Here is a 21,413-nt window from a genome sequence, read left to right as displayed (position 1 = left end):
GTAAAGTTATCTTCTGAAAGTTTATGTTTTCCTAAAATATTTTTAGATATTGATGCTGATTTCGTGTTCAAAGATTCCTTTAAGAGTAATTTACTTCTTAATATATGTTTATTTGTTGTTTCAGTCTGTAATTCTTCTGAGTCATTAATTTTTACAGATGGATTTAACAAAGACATAACCTCACTTTCTTTACCAACATTTGATCCTGAACAAGATCCATGAATTGAATCCAAAATGTTTTCCTTTAATACTTTAGGTTTTTCATGGAAAAACGAAGTTATTTTTAGACATTTTGGTTCTTTATTCTTTCTCTGCCTTATATTCTTACGCATTTTTGCTAATTATCTACAAATATATAATAAAAGAATAAACATTTAAACACGTTCTTAGCTTCTATTCCAACAATAACATTTCAAATCTGGCGGAAATTTTTAATAGAAAGCGCCATCTGCTGTGTTCCACATTAACACTAATCGTTCGGTTAATCTAACATTATTTTTCGAAATTTTTTCTTTTGGAAGTAAATTTTTAGATTAATTTACGTTTTTAAATTTTTATTATAATAAATATTTATTATATTTAATTTAAACCTAATTTATTTGATGACATTAAATATTTTACAATTAATTCGTGTTTTATTTTTTTAATTATCGCTTCATAAAAATTTGATATTTGCTTTTCTTTGTAAATATTTGTATTTTTAAAAATATTAATCTGTTATTAATCTCCCTAAATTCTGATTATTAATAAAAGCTATAAAGCAGATAGAAAATCTAATAGGTCTCAAACGAGAATTAACTCGGATTCTTTCTTTTAAGTTTTTCCGCCCTGTGAGCACTAAGAGAGCCTCTTTAATCTTTACTTTTTAAATCTTAAACAATTCATTTAGTCAGATAGCTCCCTACCAGTGGCTAAAAGATAAAACTGTTGGAAGCGTTATACGTGTGTAACTTCCACCAGCTAAACCGAATGAAATTGGTGCTCATTAAGAAATGACAACTTTTTTTTAGTTTAATAAAGCATTTTATTCCTAAAAGTGCTTTATTGAACTAAAATGATCGTAATTTCTTAATATAAACACATACAACACGTGATGACAGTCGACAGAACACAGCGGCGATGAGCCGTGTGTCGCTACTCTCATATCTAGGTACTCTAGGTTTATAAAATGAACACGTCGCGAACGAATTTGGGAAGATGTCACGTCCGTGGAACCCACTTCTGACCCGCCAACGGGCAATAGAGCCGCGTCGGCCCTCCAAACATTTGATTTTTGTCGCTGTGTATAAGTTTTATAAGATGGACACGTCGCAAACGAATTTGGGAAGATGTCACGTCCGTGGAACCCACTTCTGACCCGCCAACGGGCAATAGAGCCGCGTCGGCCCTCCAAACATTTGATTTTTGTCGCTGTGTATAAGTTTTATAAGATGGACACGTCGCAAACGAATTTGGGAAGATGTCACGTCCGTGGAACCCACTTCTGACCCGCCAACGGGCAATAGAGCCGCGTCGGCCCTCCAAACATTTGATTTTTGTCGCTGTGTATAAGTTTTATAAGATGGACACGTCGCAAACGAATTTGGGAAGATGTCACGTCCGTGGAACCCACTTCTGACCCGCCAACGGGCAATAGAGCCGCGTCGGCCCTCCAAACATTTGATTTTTGTCGCTGTGTATAAGTTTTATAAGATGGACACGTCGCAAACGAATTTGGGAAGATGTCACGTCCGTGGAACCCACTTCTGACCCGCCAACGGGCAATAGAGCCGCGTCGGCCCTCCAAACATTTGATTTTTGTCGCTGTGTATAAGTTTTATAAGATGGACACGTCGCAAACGAATTTGGGAAGATGTCACGTCCGTGGAACCCACTTCTGACCCGCCAACGGGCAATAGAGCCGCGTCGGCCCTCCAAACATTTGATTTTTGTCGCTGTGTATAAGTTTTATAAGATGGACACGTCGCAAACGAATTTGGGAAGATGTCACGTCCGTGGAACCCACTTCTGACCCGCCAACGGGCAATAGAGCCGCGTCGGCCCTCCAAACATTTGATTTTTGTCGCTGTGTATAAGTTTTATAAGATGGACACGTCGCAAACGAATTTGGGAAGATGTCACGTCCGTGGAACCCACTTCTGACCCGCCAACGGGCAATAGAGCCGCGTCGGCCCTCCAAACATTTGATTTTTGTCGCTGTGTATAAGTTTTATAAGATGGACACGTCGCAAACGAATTTGGGAAGATGTCACGTCCGTGGAACCCACTTCTGACCCGCCAACGGGCAATAGAGCCGCGTCGGCCCTCCAAACATTTGATTTTTGTCGCTGTGTATAAGTTTTATAAGATGGACACGTCGCAAACGAATTTGGGAAGATGTCACGTCCGTGGAACCCACTTCTGACCCGCCAACGGGCAATAGAGCCGCGTCGGCCCTCCAAACATTTGATTTTTGTCGCTGTGTATAAGTTTTATAAGATGGACACGTCGCAAACGAATTTGGGAAGATGTCACGTCCGTGGAACCCACTTCTGACCCGCCAACGGGCAATAGAGCCGCGTCGGCCCTCCAAACATTTGATTTTTGTCGCTGTGTATAAGTTTTATAAGATGGACACGTCGCAAACGAATTTGGGAAGATGTCACGTCCGTGGAACCCACTTCTGACCCGCCAACGGGCAATAGAGCCGCGTCGGCCCTCCAAACATTTGATTTTTGTCGCTGTGTATAAGTTTTATAAGATGGACACGTCGCAAACGAATTTGGGAAGATGTCACGTCCGTGGAACCCACTTCTGACCCGCCAACGGGCAATAGAGCCGCGTCGGCCCTCCAAACATTTGATTTTTGTCGCTGTGTATAAGTTTTATAAGATGGACACGTCGCAAACGAATTTGGGAAGATGTCACGTCCGTGGAACCCACTTCTGACCCGCCAACGGGCAATAGAGCCGCGTCGGCCCTCCAAACATTTGATTTTTGTCGCTGTGTATAAGTTTTATAAGATGGACACGTCGCAAACGAATTTGGGAAGATGTCACGTCCGTGGAACCCACTTCTGACCCGCCAACGGGCAATAGAGCCGCGTCGGCCCTCCAAACATTTGATTTTTGTCGCTGTGTATAAGTTTTATAAGATGGACACGTCGCAAACGAATTTGGGAAGATGTCACGTCCGTGGAACCCACTTCTGACCCGCCAACGGGCAATAGAGCCGCGTCGGCCCTCCAAACATTTGATTTTTGTCGCTGTGTATAAGTTTTATAAGATGGACACGTCGCAAACGAATTTGGGAAGATGTCACGTCCGTGGAACCCACTTCTGACCCGCCAACGGGCAATAGAGCCGCGTCGGCCCTCCAAACATTTGATTTTTGTCGCTGTGTATAAGTTTTATAAGATGGACACGTCGCAAACGAATTTGGGAAGATGTCACGTCCGTGGAACCCACTTCTGACCCGCCAACGGGCAATAGAGCCGCGTCGGCCCTCCAAACATTTGATTTTTGTCGCTGTGTATAAGTTTTATAAGATGGACACGTCGCAAACGAATTTGGGAAGATGTCACGTCCGTGGAACCCACTTCTGACCCGCCAACGGGCAATAGAGCCGCGTCGGCCCTCCAAACATTTGATTTTTGTCGCTGTGTATAAGTTTTATAAGATGGACACGTCGCAAACGAATTTGGGAAGATGTCACGTCCGTGGAACCCACTTCTGACCCGCCAACGGGCAATAGAGCCGCGTCGGCCCTCCAAACATTTGATTTTTGTCGCTGTGTATAAGTTTTATAAGATGGACACGTCGCAAACGAATTTGGGAAGATGTCACGTCCGTGGAACCCACTTCTGACCCGCCAACGGGCAATAGAGCCGCGTCGGCCCTCCAAACATTTGATTTTTGTCGCTGTGTATAAGTTTTATAAGATGGACACGTCGCAAACGAATTTGGGAAGATGTCACGTCCGTGGAACCCACTTCTGACCCGCCAACGGGCAATAGAGCCGCGTCGGCCCTCCAAACATTTGATTTTTGTCGCTGTGTATAAGTTTTATAAGATGGACACGTCGCAAACGAATTTGGGAAGATGTCACGTCCGTGGAACCCACTTCTGACCCGCCAACGGGCAATAGAGCCGCGTCGGCCCTCCAAACATTTGATTTTTGTCGCTGTGTATAAGTTTTATAAGATGGACACGTCGCAAACGAATTTGGGAAGATGTCACGTCCGTGGAACCCACTTCTGACCCGCCAACGGGCAATAGAGCCGCGTCGGCCCTCCAAACATTTGATTTTTGTCGCTGTGTATAAGTTTTATAAGATGGACACGTCGCAAACGAATTTGGGAAGATGTCACGTCCGTGGAACCCACTTCTGACCCGCCAACGGGCAATAGAGCCGCGTCGGCCCTCCAAACATTTGATTTTTGTCGCTGTGTATAAGTTTTATAAGATGGACACGTCGCAAACGAATTTGGGAAGATGTCACGTCCGTGGAACCCACTTCTGACCCGCCAACGGGCAATAGAGCCGCGTCGGCCCTCCAAACATTTGATTTTTGTCGCTGTGTATAAGTTTTATAAGATGGACACGTCGCAAACGAATTTGGGAAGATGTCACGTCCGTGGAACCCACTTCTGACCCGCCAACGGGCAATAGAGCCGCGTCGGCCCTCCAAACATTTGATTTTTGTCGCTGTGTATAAGTTTTATAAGATGGACACGTCGCAAACGAATTTGGGAAGATGTCACGTCCGTGGAACCCACTTCTGACCCGCCAACGGGCAATAGAGCCGCGTCGGCCCTCCAAACATTTGATTTTTGTCGCTGTGTATAAGTTTTATAAGATGGACACGTCGCAAACGAATTTGGGAAGATGTCACGTCCGTGGAACCCACTTCTGACCCGCCAACGGGCAATAGAGCCGCGTCGGCCCTCCAAACATTTGATTTTTGTCGCTGTGTATAAGTTTTATAAGATGGACACGTCGCAAACGAATTTGGGAAGATGTCACGTCCGTGGAACCCACTTCTGACCCGCCAACGGGCAATAGAGCCGCGTCGGCCCTCCAAACATTTGATTTTTGTCGCTGTGTATAAGTTTTATAAGATGGACACGTCGCAAACGAATTTGGGAAGATGTCACGTCCGTGGAACCCACTTCTGACCCGCCAACGGGCAATAGAGCCGCGTCGGCCCTCCAAACATTTGATTTTTGTCGCTGTGTATAAGTTTTATAAGATGGACACGTCGCAAACGAATTTGGGAAGATGTCACGTCCGTGGAACCCACTTCTGACCCGCCAACGGGCAATAGAGCCGCGTCGGCCCTCCAAACATTTGATTTTTGTCGCTGTGTATAAGTTTTATAAGATGGACACGTCGCAAACGAATTTGGGAAGATGTCACGTCCGTGGAACCCACTTCTGACCCGCCAACGGGCAATAGAGCCGCGTCGGCCCTCCAAACATTTGATTTTTGTCGCTGTGTATAAGTTTTATAAGATGGACACGTCGCAAACGAATTTGGGAAGATGTCACGTCCGTGGAACCCACTTCTGACCCGCCAACGGGCAATAGAGCCGCGTCGGCCCTCCAAACATTTGATTTTTGTCGCTGTGTATAAGTTTTATAAGATGGACACGTCGCAAACGAATTTGGGAAGATGTCACGTCCGTGGAACCCACTTCTGACCCGCCAACGGGCAATAGAGCCGCGTCGGCCCTCCAAACATTTGATTTTTGTCGCTGTGTATAAGTTTTATAAGATGGACACGTCGCAAACGAATTTGGGAAGATGTCACGTCCGTGGAACCCACTTCTGACCCGCCAACGGGCAATAGAGCCGCGTCGGCCCTCCAAACATTTGATTTTTGTCGCTGTGTATAAGTTTTATAAGATGGACACGTCGCAAACGAATTTGGGAAGATGTCACGTCCGTGGAACCCACTTCTGACCCGCCAACGGGCAATAGAGCCGCGTCGGCCCTCCAAACATTTGATTTTTGTCGCTGTGTATAAGTTTTATAAGATGGACACGTCGCAAACGAATTTGGGAAGATGTCACGTCCGTGGAACCCACTTCTGACCCGCCAACGGGCAATAGAGCCGCGTCGGCCCTCCAAACATTTGATTTTTGTCGCTGTGTATAAGTTTTATAAGATGGACACGTCGCAAACGAATTTGGGAAGATGTCACGTCCGTGGAACCCACTTCTGACCCGCCAACGGGCAATAGAGCCGCGTCGGCCCTCCAAACATTTGATTTTTGTCGCTGTGTATAAGTTTTATAAGATGGACACGTCGCAAACGAATTTGGGAAGATGTCACGTCCGTGGAACCCACTTCTGACCCGCCAACGGGCAATAGAGCCGCGTCGGCCCTCCAAACATTTGATTTTTGTCGCTGTGTATAAGTTTTATAAGATGGACACGTCGCAAACGAATTTGGGAAGATGTCACGTCCGTGGAACCCACTTCTGACCCGCCAACGGGCAATAGAGCCGCGTCGGCCCTCCAAACATTTGATTTTTGTCGCTGTGTATAAGTTTTATAAGATGGACACGTCGCAAACGAATTTGGGAAGATGTCACGTCCGTGGAACCCACTTCTGACCCGCCAACGGGCAATAGAGCCGCGTCGGCCCTCCAAACATTTGATTTTTGTCGCTGTGTATAAGTTTTATAAGATGGACACGTCGCAAACGAATTTGGGAAGATGTCACGTCCGTGGAACCCACTTCTGACCCGCCAACGGGCAATAGAGCCGCGTCGGCCCTCCAAACATTTGATTTTTGTCGCTGTGTATAAGTTTTATAAGATGGACACGTCGCAAACGAATTTGGGAAGATGTCACGTCCGTGGAACCCACTTCTGACCCGCCAACGGGCAATAGAGCCGCGTCGGCCCTCCAAACATTTGATTTTTGTCGCTGTGTATAAGTTTTATAAGATGGACACGTCGCAAACGAATTTGGGAAGATGTCACGTCCGTGGAACCCACTTCTGACCCGCCAACGGGCAATAGAGCCGCGTCGGCCCTCCAAACATTTGATTTTTGTCGCTGTCTATAAGTCTTATGGGATGGACACGTATATTTTAACGAATAAAAAAATACTTATTCACACGTCAGTTGACAAGTGAAATTCACGTAGAAAGCGCGGGAACGCGCTCGGCAGTGCTGGCGCTTCGAAATGGACTAGCCAACTAAAACGGCAGCGCTCGTGGCGACAACACTGGTGATGTAACTGCGGCGGGGGTGGAACTTCGCCCATGCACTTTTCCCGCACGCATCTCAACAGATAAGGCCATTCGCATACTGGCCACACGCTCGCAATCTAAATATCGAAAAGTGAAAACAAAATTTTTTTTATCATTTTCTTTACCACTGAGGCGCCATATAGGATTTAGCGCCTGGAGCGACTGCTCTGTTCGTTTTACGGTGGGGCCGGCTCTGACTGTAAGACATTCTGATAGCATTACTTGGCGTGCAAAGGCCACAATCGTTACAAATTCCACTTTGGATTTTCAAAAATACAGATAACATTACTTTAGAATAAATGAATGATTCGACATTTCCATAATTTTATTTATTAGAAAACAGAAAGCATTATTTTAACTTAAAAATAATAAAGTAATCCTGTTTCTAATGAACATTATTATAATAAAATAATCCTTTGTGAAATATTTCAAACCGATTAATGTTTTTCGTAACGCGTGACGTAAAAATATGACGGGATCATAATATCTCACGCGTTCCAAACAATACATTCTAACAATACGTAACGAATTGTTAGAATGCATTGTTGACTTTTTCTATTGTAGGTGGCTATTGTTAAGGGTAAATTTGTTCGAAAGTTTCGCGTTTCATTGAGATTTGAGAACAAATTGTGATTAAGTAATGTACGGGAGGCAGAAAGGGCTCTCTATGTCGCCTTTCTCTTAGGCTTGCTCGAGTAAAAAGATGAAATTTCCTGTCGGCCTTTTTATTCGAGTTACTCTTTACTCTTCACTCAAACTAACTCTTTGTGTTCTGCATCATTAAGGCTCGCTCGGATGAAGACGAAGACAGCATCCCGTTCTAGAAAAGCCCGCGGAAGGCGAACAGGCCCGCGTAGGGCGAAGAGGCCTTCCTAGGGCGAAGAAAGAAGATACAAGAACGGGTCGAAGGCAAAAGACGGTGAGGCTTTCTGTGTTTCGTTTCTTTAAGGCCCGCTCGAGTTAAGAGGCCGACCAGAGATGGAGAGGGCTTTCTGTGTCCCGTTTTATTAAATCGCGCGCAGGGCGAGTATTTTTTATTTTTTATTGTTTTTGGTTAATGAGGTTCGGTATGAGATTGAACTAAATTTTGTGACCCTAACGTGCATTTTATTACGACCTTTTGTTTTAACTCTTTCCGCCCTGTGGGCACTAAGAGGGGCCTGTTATAGCAAGCCCATTATGGGTTCGGCCAGGCCCACAATGGGGCGACCGGGTGGTGAGGGACGGGACCGACATTCCGGACGGACCACCCCCCGAAAAATTCCTGGGGATTATCCGACCCGTCTGGCTACGATCCCGGGTCCCCCAGGGCAGTAGGCTGCTAACCTTTACCGCTCGGCCATCCGGCCGCTATTTTATTACGACCTTGTGAATTTATACATTTCCGTCTTTCTTTATTACTAGTTGTTGTAATATTGCATTTCTCAGTTCAGATAGTAATAACATGGTGAGTTTCGAATAGGTGAATCCAGAGGTAATTATGAATATTTTCATCGTGCGAGTTAGGAAGAACTCGGCTCGACAAGTGATGTTGGTCACTTGTGGAGTTGGATTCTTTCCAACTCTTGGTGGAACTCCGAAGCAGCCACCTCCACGTGGTGAGTTCTGGGTTGTCGTTCGTCTGGTAATGACGAACGGCAGGCGAAGAGCTGCTTGTTCCATTTTATCCATTCGGCGCTGCTGCGCAGCTTTCTTATGCCGATTGACGTTGAAAACCCTAAGTGTTTCGGTGTTTGGTTGAAATAGTCGAGTACAAAATCAAATTTAAATTTATTATAAACTGCTGATAAGTAATTTACGATTGTCCCTCCTGTGATTTATTAATTCTAAAACTGAAATATTTTGTTAAATACATTCTATTATATTAACTCCGGCTTTCTTGATGGGTCGGTATTGACCCTTCAGGGGTCAATGAAAGTTTGCGGGGATAGCTAAGACTTTGCAAATATTTACAATTTTACACATTTTTCTTCTTGCTCTTAAATAAATGTTTTTTTAAAAATTATATAAGAAGTTATATTATATATAATATAATATATATAGTACTTAACATTGAATGAGTGGACAGAAAAAATACTTTTTTTTAGGGACAATACACAAAAAAGATTAGGAACCCTTCTATTAATTGGTTTAACTTTTCATTTTTATTGGTTTGTAAACAACTTGAACCAATCTTCCAACTTACTTTGTCGGCTTCTTGTGTATATAACACGCAGTGCGTGCCGTGACGTTTGATGATAGGGAAGCTGTGTTTCTGTAAGAAGCCGACTTCCAGGGGCAATCAGTTAATTGCGCGTCAGTAATGATCTAGGGTCCATTCGTACGTGCGTGGTGGAATTGTCGAAGATTATATCAATCTCCGTTCTTTCTTTCGTTCATTTGATTGGTCACTGTCCCTCAATCACGCTTCCCGAGTGGTGGTCCCTGGTTACTAAGCGTAACGAGACTCTTACCTGGAGCCGGAGAAAAGTCAAAATAGAAGATGAATTCGATCTTCCACCGATCATACGACTTCCTTCCGCGGTTTAAAGTTTCTGCCTGGCAGTTTGATATAAACAACGGGTGTCCGACTACAAACGTCTTTTACCTATGTCTTTTTAAACTAATAAATTATTCTGTAAATTAACCGTTTTCTCGCCTCTTTCGTAACGGGTCAGACCTGTCCGGTACATGACATTTCCATAAAAGTTTTAAACAAATACTGGAAATGACAAAAATAAACAATTTATGTATTTTAGTTCTAAAATACAAATAATACATACATAATACAAATTGATACGATACAAACAATGATCGAAAAACTTGTTTTTTTAAATTTTTTATAAACTAATTCTATTCGGCGATTTTTTCCGCAAAGTCGTTAATTACTTTATCATAAAAGTCGCTGGTCGCGACTCCATCGACGTATTTAGAAGCTCTTTTTCTATCGAAAGCAACGCTAGCGACGACAATTTTTCCTCCGACCCAGTGTTCCTGGCCAATGTATGAATTCTCTCCGTGGTCGAAAAACTGCGCTCAACAGACCCACCGGTAGATGGTACCGTGAATATTAATGATATTAAATTATATAATTCTTTTAGTACGTCTTTGTTCGGATCGACATTAATTATAATGTGTTTTATGTCTAAGAGTTACTTGTCAATATAGTCCGGACACGAATATAAATATTGCGATTCGCTACGTAATTTAGATAAATCAAAAAATTTCCCATAAAATTGACTTCATTTAAAGAATTAAAACACGCTTGGAAAAATTGTTAATAATTTTAATATTATGAAAAACATCTAAAAGTGATAAAAATTCTAAAGATTTTATGTCTGAAAATCTGTCAATATAATTATAATCAGTGGCGTTAGCGTGGGTGTCAGCCGCCCGGGGCGGAGGAAAATTTCGCCGCCCCCTTAAAATTTCGCCTTATTTTATTTAAGGAAAATCCCTACAAGTCAGTACAGACGGTGTTGTCAGTCGCTACAATGAGCAAGATGTCATTATTATACATTCATTAAAGAAAGAGGATTCTCCATTTACGTCACAGAATAAGTAATGAAAAATTCCGTCTCATTTCAGTCGGTCCGAATCTTAGGTGCGACAAAAATATGAAATGAAATGGTTCAAACTTTTACAAGATATTATTATTATTTATTCTGAAAAAATGCCGCCCCCTAAAAGTGCCGCCCGGGGCGGGCCGCCCCTGCCGCCCCCACTACGCTACGCCACTGATTATAATTTTCTTTTAATTATACTGTAAATATAACTTTGCAAAAAACCGTACATAAAAATAACATTGAATACTCTTTACTTTTTAAATCTTAAACAATTCACCTAGATAGCCACTGGTAGGGAGCTAAAAGATAAAACTGTTGGAAGCGTTATACGTGCGTAACTTCCTTCAGCTAAACCGAATGAAATTGGTGCTCTGTAAAGCGCATGCGCCGATGCCCTCTGGCTGCTTTACACCATTTAGGGTACGTTCGTTAAGTCGAACGAGTTAAACGCGTTAGTAACGAATCGTTCGAAAAGTAGTACTCTCGCTCAGTGCGCATGCTCCGCGGTGATGACGTATCGAACGAAACTCTAACGAAGCTCACGAAGGAAAGAGTTAGTTTACTTCGTTAAGAAAATGGCGCCCGACGATATCGATGTTTCTAGATCTACTCGAGTGTTTAAATTCTGAATTAAAAGGTGAAATGATTGAAATAACTGTCCTTCCGAAACAACCTAAAAATATTTTGGATAAGGCTGCACTAGCAACGTTCATATCTTCGATTTTAGAAACAGCCATTTAGTTATAACGAATCGTTCGAAAAAGTCTAACGAAACAAAGAATAACGATGACGTCATTCTCCGTTTAACTTGTTTTACTTAACGAACGTACCCTTAGTTATTCTCGCTGTAAAAGCTGTCTCGGAAGCGCTTCCATTCCCCACTGACATTCGAATATACAAATTCGCGTTTTTCATGAACTATAGAGGGCGCTGAATTTTTACAAAATGGCTACTTTATCTGGGTCGCTTGTAACTAGTAATGTAAAATTAATCATATATTACTGCCCGATATAATGATATATGCTGCTTGTAGCTGTTTATCGAGAAATTTTATAGTAGCAGAACAATTATTGCTAGCGGGATACGTCATTATGTGGTATCGAAGCAAGTGAGCGAGATCGTTCTATGCATATTTGTGCCCTTTGTGTTAAAAACATCAGCTTTGACATTGTCCTATCAGGGTTAGATTTACAAGTAAAAAGCTATGTAAATTGTTGCTTAGGCTTCGACTTTCAAGGAGCCTCAAACATTTGTACAAACAAAAAAAAAAATTAAAGTCGAATTTTGTAATAAACATTTTTTTACAAACCAACAAAACATACTTTACTTTTTATATTTTGTGTAGTATTTCGTTAATTTTTTTTCTAAGAATTAACGTAAGGTCTTTTTTTAAAAAAAATGATAAAATCAATTTTAAAAAAGATTTTTAAAGGAATGGGTATAAAAATTTAATTAAATTCAGTTATAAAACAGAAGACTAGTGAAACCTCACATCTTTTTCTTCCAATAACCGTATTGAATCAGAGAGATAGTCTGATTTAATTTTTTTTCTTTTTATGATTGACTTCTAAAATTGTGAAAGGTTGGTAAGGGGACTTACATTCAGCTTAAGGCTTCGAAATGCTTAAATCCGACCCTGTGTCCCACACAAAATAACTGGCATTTTAACTTTAAGAAAATATCTTTTAAAATTGACAGCATAACTTGTTCGTGTAAAATTGGACAATCGGGAAACTGCCAATTCTTAAGTCTAATTCACTCTTTCACAATTCGGAGAAGCTCATAAATATAACCGACCGATTTCCGAATAATCATCTGTTTTTCGTGTGAGAATAGACGAAAACTTATATTAGGCTCCCGTAAATCTTTGAAATTGCAATTTGGAACGCAACAGAAACCTTTGCTTTTTCTATTGTTATTCATATTTACTGCTGATAATACACAAGAATTAATCAAACGACCCAGATAGAATAGTTTTGTTTTTAAACACCAGAGGGCGAGCATCCGGTGAAAAATGCGAATAGCGATCTTATCGTTTTTTTTTGACATATAGTATAGAATTTTTTAATAAGATACCTAATGCAGTTATAATAAAATATTAATTTTAATTAATTCAAAGTACGTTAAAATACGAAAATTTATATTTTAGAAAATACAAGGGAAGGTCATTGGAAGGTGGATGCGGCGCTTTTACCGCTTCCAATGACGTCACGCCACTGCTAAACAGTACCCTGAGAGCTTTAAATCACCCTAGAAACGGCAGCCCTGGTAATTAGAAGTCTTTTTTGCTGTAGTGGAAGAGTTCAAACATTTTTCATGATGTGTGGTTATGGGAGATGATTTATGGCCATACTTGTGAAAACAACAATCTCTTGAAATATCATCCACATTCCTTCATGTTTTGGATTTTATCATCAGAGGTTAAACTCGACAAAAAATGTTCAAAATGATAGCTATTTTGATGATAACTGAGTTACACAAATCAGTTTTCTGGATGGAAAATCATTCAGAATTGATTGGGGTTGCAGAAAATTTTCTAGGTGTCAGCATGTAATTCATTAATCTGAATTCATTCGTCCATTTTATAACAGATTACTTCTTTTTATGTTGCCTTCTGTTGTGCTGTATCAAAATTACTGTTGTATGAAGTCCTTTACAGGTTTTGCCAGATATGCAATAGAGAAACAATGATGATCAGGAAAAACATATTCAAGCAAGAACACTTATTGAAGAACACACATGAAAAATTACTGAGGATCTAATCTAAATTTCAACTTGGTCCTGGGAATTACAATCTTTGTTTCTTTAGCCATCTAATTAACATTCTATTATATTATATAGGTGATTCTTCACTACTAATAGCCCCATATTAATATTCTATCCAAAAACTATTTAAAGTTTGGTATATACTGTATTTACTCCCATATAGGACGAGGTGTGACTTTAAAGATCAAAATAAAGAAAATTAGATTTATTAATAGAATTCTAATTTTATTTCATTTAATCATAAGTAAAATATCAAATAAATGTAAATGCACACATTATCCTGCAAAAATTACTGGCATTTTAAACTTTAAGAAAAAATCTTGTAAAATTGACAACATAATTTGTTCACGTAAAGCTGGACAATTGGGAACCTTTTTTGCCAATTCTTAACAGTCGAATCCACTCTCCATCAATTACATTTATGAGTTTCTCTGAATTCTGAATAATCATCTGATTTTACGTGGGAATGGATTAAAACTTATATCGGGCTCCTGTGTGATTTTGGAATTTCAATCTGGAATTCAATTCAAAAGCTTTGTGTTTTTTCCTATTGCTATTCGTCTTTACTCCTGACAATGTACAATAACGATTCAAACAACCCAGATAAAATACTTATGTTTTTAAATACAAGAGGGTAAGCATCTGGTAAAAAATGCAAATAAACGGTTTGCAAAAATTATTTGCAAAAATGAAAAGAATCTTTTGCTTGCACATATAGGACGACCTAGAAATTCGAAGCTGTGATAAATGAATAAAAACCTCGTCTTATATATGAATAAATATGGTATCTAATCTGATATAAACTAATCAATCACTTAGAACCTCATGAGGACACATAACTTTTGTCTAGAATTTCATTCATTAAACAACCATTACAGTGCAGATTCATTTTTTTCATATCCAATAATTTCTTCAAATGTCTTATGTAAATAAATGGAATTGGCATTGAAATTCAAAAACAGTTCAAAGACACTAACAGTTTCTCTTAATGTGACAAATTAGACAAAGTGTACAGACGAGACTGAAAAGATGAACTATGAATATAAGATGTGACCAGAATAAATTTTTGTAGAGGTTTATAAATGGAAACTTTTTATAATGTTATGCAATTTTATATAATTGTTTAATGTAAGTTCTTTCTTTTTCAATAACATTTGTACAATTATTTAATCTTATCAGGCCCGGTTTTGGACTGTGTGCCAGAGATATTTGGCTGCCCCTACCAATGCTGATCGTGATCGTGAGTAAATTCAGAATCTAAGCCAATGCATGAGAGCCTACTAGTATGTTGAGAAGGGTAAAAAAATCCATAAAAATATTTTATATATATTTATTTTAATTTTATTCAAATCAAGCCGATAATACGAGCCTTTGTTCAAAGTTATATTTCTGTTCCGCCATAAAATAGAAGTTGCAAATTAGAATGAAATTAATTTAATGAAATTTTTCTTGTTTAGTATATAAATATAATATATACGTATGTGTATATAAAAATGTATTTAAATATGAATATTTAAATCAATAACGTTGGTGTGCATCTCTGTATTTATTCAAATTGGACTGCAATTTGAAAAAATTATAGACCTAGAAATTCCCACTGTTGTCCGTTCGTTTGCCTGTGCTTCCTTAATCTTGAGAATGGAGTTCGATACATGAAAATTAAGACCAAATACAGAAAGCTTAGAGGCAGGATGTCCTGATTAACTATACATAATTCAAAAAGTTCTCCCCCAAAAGGAGTTAGATAATGACCAGTGGGAGTCTGTTGATTATTATATTTACAGTATGAAAAATTATATTTTTTAGTGCACTATCAGCTGCCCTAAGTATTTGGCCACCTGTGTGCATGCAGGCACTACATACCTACCAAAACCAGCCCTGAATCTTATGAAATGAATTAATTTCTTATTGTATAATGAATCAGTGCTTCGCCGCTATTAATTATATGTATATATTTATGTATTTTTTTTTTGTTCGATTGTTCTATTTATATGTTTGTTTTTTCGTTTATGTCGCGTCGCGTATATGTTGTTGTATCGGGTTTTAGATATAACGCACGGCCATTTTGTTGTGTACCGTACCGTCTGTTGTCGTCATTGCTGTGCCGTGGTTTTTGATTGGCTATTTGGAGGGTCACGTGGGAGGAAAAGAAAAAGCTCCCGGATGGTGGGAGATATAAAGGGATGACTTCCACGTGTCGAGGCATTTTTCATTCTTCTCTTTCGTGGATCGGGGATCTGGAGCGGTGACGAGACGAGAGAAAGGATTCGAAGCAGAGCAGCCGATCAGGAAGAAAAAGAAAAGACAAGAACCAGCGAGAAGAATCTCATTTCGTAACTACGTGTCCCACGAAATACGGCGACGGTATCTACCATCTTGTAAATGTTTGTATAGTTTTTTAAGGTTTAATCGCGTATTAGTTTTAGTCTCGCGATTAATTACTGTTGTAATCTTAGTGTTATTGTCATCCTTAATTTTGTTAAGAACGCTGTTTGCCTGTTTAAATCAGGCGATCAATTCCCCCTTTTTGTGTGTGTAATTAATAAACCTTTGTTTGTTTATCTATACGCTTCTACCGACTATTCATTTCCACTTCCTTTCATACCCGCAAACCACGTGCTTGCGGAGTCCACATTGGCGTCCGCGACAGGATATAGAATAGTCGGTTTAGCGTACATCCCCTCATTTCATTTTCGTTCTGTCCGTCGCACATTCCAGGCCCTACTATTTGTATAACGTATTCGTCGCTGCGCTGCACATCTTCGGTTTTGAAAATTTTTTTTTTCTCTTTCCTTATGGAAAGCCATACTGTAGTATCATCCGGATTGGCAATGGAGGGGATCAGTAACGTCCCTATTGTTACCGGGTTCATGGGGATGATCCCATGCTTTACGAATTCGCCAGGCGATGTTTTGGATATATGTCGCTTCTTTCAAACGGTGGAAAACGTGGCGTCTCTCGCAGGTTGGGAGGAGCAAGTCAAAGTAACCGTGGTTCAGGCCAGGCTTAAGGGTGAACCACTGTCGGTGTTTTTTGACCTAAGGGACCAAGGCATCACGAGTTACGACGAAATAAAGAGGGGTCTCATTAAATGTTTCGATCGGAGGGACAAAGAACAAGATCCTTTCAGTCAAGTCCTAAAAATAGCCCAAAAGAGAGGAGAGAAAGTCTGTGAGTACGGAATCCGCATAAGGTCCTTGTTCTCGCGCGCCGTGGCTCGTAACAGTAACTTGGCCACGCTCCGGGATAACGCTGTGAAAGAGTGTTTTTTGAGAGGTTTGGCCACTGACATCCGGAGGCAGGTAATGCAAAAACATCCGGACACCTTGGACCAAGCGATATGTAGGGCAGAGGAAGAGGAAGAGATTGAGGCGGCTTGCGGAAAAGGGAAAATAATGAGCGAGGTGTGCACGAATTCAGAACATAAGGTTTCGTCCTCTGAGAAAGAGGATGGCGTGAACAGCCGTATTGCAGAGCTCGAGGGTCAAATACGGGCATTGACGGAGTCGGTCGCATCGTTAACAGGATGTATGAAGGGAAATGGGAATCCCGATAGAAAGTGGAGCAATGAGAGAAGATGCTATGCTTGCGGGGAGAAGGGGCACCTGGCTAGACAGTGCAATAAGCGTAGGCATTTAAACTAATGGAGGGCCATTTGGGAGGTCAGACAGATGGCCAGAGCGTGAGATTGGAACTGACCACGAGGATCCAATTATCCAGGCGCGGGTTACCGACAATCGAAGGTCTAATGTTAGGTACCATGGTTACTTGCCTAGTCGACACGGGCGCGGAAAGGACCGTTATTAGAGACGAGCTAGCTGAAAATATAAGAAAACAGAATAGAAACTGGGTTGTGTTTAATGATTCCTGTATAAGCGGAATGTCAGGTGCTCTCCTGAGAAGTGATGAGGCTGTAATTATTGATTGTAGATTCGAGAACGGGCGTAGGGTATGTGTTAAGGCTCCTAGTTTGAGTTTTCCAAAGGGGACGGACTATGACTTAATTTTCGGCATGGATGTTATTTGCCAACACCCAGAGCTGCTGACTGGCATCAGAGTAGTTGTGAATAGTACGAACCTGAGGGGAAGTGGGGATTTCTCCATTAATATAAACACTGAGCTAGGTGATAAGACGGAGTTATGGAAGTTGGATCACCTTGAGGAGAAGGTTAAGGAAAGGGTGATCGATGTGTTAAAAAGGTATCCAAACGCTGTGGCTAACGAAGTTTCAGAGTTATCGGGGACCAAAGATCACGTGCACTCCCTTGAATTGACGTCTGAGTGTCCGATAAAAGTTAAGCAATACCGTATCCCATACAGCTACTTGCCTGCCCTCAAAAGACAAATTAATGACCTCCTGAAGGCGGGAATTTGCGAGGAGAGCACGTCAGAGTGGAACTCCCCGATACACGTCGTTCCGAAGGACTCTGGCGAGCTCCGCGTCACTCTGGATCTGAGGAAGGTAAACGAAATAACGAAAACGCAGGTTTTTCCGATGGCTAGGATCGATGACATATTGTCTCAGCTTAATGGGAATAAATATTTTTCGGTTCTAGACCTTAAGGCGGGTTATTTTCAGATCCCCTTGGATCCCAGGGTGAGGCATGTTTTCGCGTTCTCCACACCTTGGGGCAAATACCAACTTTGCCGGATGCCTCAAGGGGGTAAGAACAGTGGGAGATTTTTTCAATATGTCATGACGAAAATCCTGGCTAAGTTCGTAGGGAACTCTTGCTTCGTCTTTCAAGACGACATCGTTTTGTTTTCCCAAACTTTAGAGGACCACCTTGATTTGTTCGATCGCGTCATCAGCACCCTGAATAGCGAAGGCCTTAAACTTAACCCAAAAAAATGCCAGATATTAGCGGAAGAAGTAAGTTATCTAGGGCACATAATTAGTAGGGAAGGAGTACGTCCGGACCCGAGTAACATCGAATCCATAAGAATGGTGAGGGCGCCCCAGAGCGTGAAAGGTGTCCGCAGTTTCCTTGGCGCGGTAGGGTTTTTTCGAAATTTTATACCATCCTTTGCTGACCTTGCCGCACCGCTTACCGAGTTAACAAAGAAGGGAAAAAAATTTGCGTGGGGTCTGGAGTGCCAACAAGGGTTCGAAAAGTTGAAGGAAGCCATCGCCACACCGCCATTATTAGCACACCCTAATTTTAATGAACCCTTTTTCTTACACACCGATGCGTCTAAGATAGCGGCTGCTGCAGTGCTAGAGCAACGCAGAGAGGGGGGCTTAGTACCGATCGGCTACTTCAGTAAGAGGTTTCAGGGAGCTGAACTTAATTACTCGACCATAGAAAAGGAGTGTTTGGCCATAATCATGGCCCTGAGGCATTTTAAGTTTTTAATCTTGGGGCAAAGGACAATAATTCTCTCCGATCACAAGCCTTTGGTCTTTCTTAGTAACATCAAAAACGGAAGCAATCGCTTAATCAGATGGGTGATGGAGCTCATGGATTATGACATCGAGGTGCAGCACGTTAAGGGCGTGAATAATAATGTGGCGGACTTTTTGTCAAGGAACGTTAATGGGGTATATCACGTTGAGGTAGGGGCCACGAAATTTGTTATCCCTGATAGGTACGAAATACGTTTGTCGCAAGACAGAGACGAAATTTTTGGACCTATTAAACGGGATTTAATGAGAACTCCTGATGGTAACGGCATAAGGAGTAAGATGCCACAGTATATAGTAGTGGACGAATGCCTATATAGGCAAAGTTATTTCAGGGCACGCGATCAGTATCACAACCAGGTCTGCGTGGGGGAAGACATTTCCAAGGAGTTAATCAAGGCTATTCATAATAATAATCTGTCGGGGCATTGGGGAGTACGGAAGACGATGATGAGCATCGAAAAGCATTATTATGTCAGAAACCTAAAGGATAAAGTAGAGGAAGTGGTTAGGACCTGTGAAAAGTGTCAGAGGCACAATATTCATAAGGGAAAGGCCCCATTTCAGGAGAATGAGGTGGCTAATGCCCCTTTTCAGAAGATCGCCGTCGACATCATAGGTCCCCTTAATACGACGAGTCAAGGGAATAGCTTTATCCTTGTGATGATCGATATTTTCACGAGATTTGTAGAGATTCACCCCTTAAGAGATCAAACTGCGTGGTCGGTTAGCAATGCTATCTTTAACTCAATAATCTGTCGTTATGGTGCACCCGAAACTATTATCTCGGATAGGGGGACGAATTTTCTTTCGTCCCTGTTCTCCGATTGTTGTAAGTGGCTTGGGATCAAGAGAAACATTACTACAGCCTATAGACCGTGTTCAAACGGGTTATGTGAAAGAGTTAACAAGTCGCTAATAGAGATGATATCAAAGTCCTCGGAGAGAGGAGGGGCGGAATGGGATGAAATGATTTATCCGGCCTGCTTCGCTTATAATAATTCGCACCACTTGGCAATTGGCGAGTCGCCTGCATTCCTGTTATATGGAATAGATCCCCGCATTCCGAATTTCGAACAACACGTCGATGAAAGCACGACTGACGAGCGTAGGACGTTTCTCATCACAAAACTTCGTGCTCTAAGGGAGTCTGCAGGGAAACGCGCTACCAAATTTAACGAGAAAAGAAGAGAATACGGGAGTAAGGGGCGAAAATTGGAGAAGTTTTTAGTAGGACAAAAGGTCTGGGTGAGAAAGAAGGGGGGAAAGAAAAATAAATTCGCGGATAAATACAAAGGGCCCTTCCGCATCATTAGAGTTGTGAACCCGACTACGTATTGCGTAGAAGGGTGTAACTTCAAAGACAGGGAGACTGTCCATGTTGACCGTATAAAGATGTGCTACGGAGAACCGGTAGAAAAAACTAGGCGTGGGGAGAGAAAAAGGGGAGGAAAAAGGCAACCTAGCGATCATGAAATAGAGGATGAAGAGGAGGGTCAAGATGGGAGATGGAACAGGAGATTGAGGAGCAGTGATGTTAGGGTAAAGGGTGTTGGCAACGACGTTCCGCAGGGGAATAGCGATGACGAACGCATAAGCAAGCGACCGTACAACCTAAGGCATCGTGAGATTGACTTCCGTAGGCTACACTACGGTAGTTAATCGTCTCCGAGGGGAGATATGTAGCGCTTCGCCGCTATTAATTATATGTATATATTTATGTATTTTTTTTTTGTTCGATTGTTCTATTTATATGTTTGTTTTTTCGTTTATGTCGCGTCGCGTATATGTTGTTGTATCGGGTTTTAGATATAACGCACGGCCATTTTGTTGTGTACCGTACCGTCTGTTGTCGTCATTGCTGTGCCGTGGTTTTTGATTGGCTATTTGGAGGGTCACGTGGGAGGAAAAGAAAAAGCTCCCGGATGGTGGGAGATATAAAGGGATGACTTCCACGTGTCGAGGCATTTTTCATTCTTCTCTTTCGTGGATCGGGGATCTGGAGCGGTGACGAGACGAGAGAAAGGATTCGAAGCAGAGCAGCCGATCAGGAAGAAAAAGAAAAGACAAGAACCAGCGAGAAGAATCTCATTTCGTAACTACGTGTCCCACGAAATACGGCGACGGTATCTACCATCTTGTAAATGTTTGTATAGTTTTTTAAGGTTTAATCGCGTATTAGTTTTAGTCTCGCGATTAATTACTGTTGTAATCTTAGTGTTATTGTCATCCTTAATTTTGTTAAGAACGCTGTTTGCCTGTTTAAATCAGGCGATCAATTCCCCCTTTTTGTGTGTGTAATTAATAAACCTTTGTTTGTTTATCTATACGCTTCTACCGACTATTCATTTCCACTTCCTTTCATACCCGCAAACCACGTGCTTGCGGAGTCCACAGTATATGAATCAGTGACAAATGGAAAAAACCTGAAACATTTTTGGGTGTCACTATTGTGAAA

The 21,413-nt window shown here is 41.5% G+C and overlaps 1 protein-coding gene across 1 annotated transcript in view; it reads left to right on the top strand.

Annotated features, from left to right (window-relative positions):
- LOC136983516 (uncharacterized) overlaps nucleotides 1-21,413 on the top strand; it is a 345,314-nt gene that overhangs the window by 254,694 nt on the left and 69,207 nt on the right. The window lies entirely within an intron of this gene.

The sequence above is a fragment of the Centruroides vittatus genome, unplaced genomic scaffold (assembly GCF_030686945.1).
Source record: "Centruroides vittatus isolate TY-2023 unplaced genomic scaffold, ASM3068694v2 contig_882, whole genome shotgun sequence".
Lineage (NCBI taxonomy): Eukaryota > Metazoa > Arthropoda > Arachnida > Scorpiones > Buthidae > Centruroides > Centruroides vittatus.
This window is presented reverse-complemented; position numbering and strand designations above follow the sequence as displayed.